Here is a 1,850-nt window from a genome sequence, read left to right as displayed (position 1 = left end):
TGAAAATTCATATTGACAACAACTAATGGTAAGCACAAGAAAGATGCTAACCTCCATTACATCTAGTTCAGAACGATAAAGATGGAAACCATCCATGGGAATTACAATAGCAACATCAGGAGGTTGAACCTGGGAGTCCATGGAAGAAGCTCTTTCCGGCCAAGGAAGCCAAAAGTAAGAATGCAATAAAAATGGCCTTCATACTGATTATATTTATGGACATACACTACTATAATATATTCTCTTTCTTTTTGCATGACTATATATCCAATGCTGTTGTGTATTTATATTGAGGGTAGGGAAGAAATTCAGTTATGCATGTAGATATTGAAGTAGTCTAATTAAATAAACGTAATATCTAAATAATGACACGCACTTTAATATGTACCGTTAAATGAAACTTTAATCCCAATTTGTTGGATAAAATCATTGATTGAGGATAGTGCAGGCTTAAACTATATCCATTAATTATTTGAATAATTTTTCTCTTCTTTCGTCATTTTTCTACTTGTAGAATTTGAGCACCTTAATAATACGAACAAGTCAATGTCTAAATAAATTTAGAGACATTATTATTGACTGACAACACTGAAATTTTCATACTAATAATAAAACTTTTTCCCCCTCCATGATTGAAGTTTTTTTTAATTTGCATCAGATCTGGGTGATTTAATTTTCGTAATACTAATAACTAAGTCACATTACTCACACAGAGTTTTATTATGTTAAAGGTGCGACAGACTAATATATTTAGTATTTTTCTCTTATTATTTGTTGTAATTTCAATAATTAATAGGATATTAAGTACTGTATAAATAAATGAGACAACTATTGTCGTTAAATGTGTATTTTTTTTTTATAATTTTTATATTTTGCGATAACCATAATTTAATAAAAAACATGTAAAGTTAATCAATTAAAAATATTAAATTGTTGTGTGTGTTTCATTCTCTAAATACACATACTTACTAGTATATATAAAGACATATATTATATCCTATTATAAATACGACAAAAAATTTAGCTAGTTAAGATAGTAAAAAGTGATGAAATAGAAATAAAATTGATAAATAACGAAATTAAAGCATGTATATCAATATATGACTACACACTAATCTATACTTCTTTTGAATAACTAAATAACATAATCATAATAAGTTATAAAATATAGAATTTACCGACTGTTTAGCATTGTCTGGAAGCTTACCTACATGTGATGGGGCCCCGGAAAAAAGAAAAAGAATTACATGTAAATTTAAAATGCCTTTCCAACTTTGAAAAACTTGGTACTAGTATATATATTATGCAAAAGTGCAATGTGTATGCCAGTTGAAATATATGCTTTTTTTAAAACATGTATAGATTTATCTAAATTATTTATGTGGGATGTGAATGAACGTAACAATGTAGCATGTGGTCGGATGGAAATCATATATAATTGGCGGTTCTTCATAAATTTTCTATAAGTTAATCAATTATGCAGACGGCAGAATTGTAATTACGATACTAAAACAAAAAAAAAAAATTAATTTACTACTCTTAACTTATCTATTATTTATATATTAACAAACAGTTAAAGTAGAGGTGGCAAAGCAGGTCAAACCGCTCTAATCCGTCCCGTTCCGCTTAGGCCCGTTCTATAAACGGGTCAGACCGGCCCGTCCCACTAACTAAAATGGATTTAAAATGCTAGCCTGCCTTGGCAGATTAGCGGGTTGGCGAACTAACTCGCTTGACTCTTTTTTTTTAAATAAAATTCATTAAAATTAACTAAAAAATAATAATTAAAAATCAAATACAAATAAAAAATAGTCAAATTATAATATAATTTTTTTACTATCCTTTTTTTA

The sequence above is a fragment of the Arachis ipaensis genome, chromosome B09 (assembly GCF_000816755.2).
Source record: "Arachis ipaensis cultivar K30076 chromosome B09, Araip1.1, whole genome shotgun sequence".
NCBI classification, from domain to species: domain Eukaryota; kingdom Viridiplantae; phylum Streptophyta; class Magnoliopsida; order Fabales; family Fabaceae; genus Arachis; species Arachis ipaensis.
The sequence above is the reverse complement of the archived record's forward strand: the minus strand, read 5'-3'. Positions refer to the sequence as shown.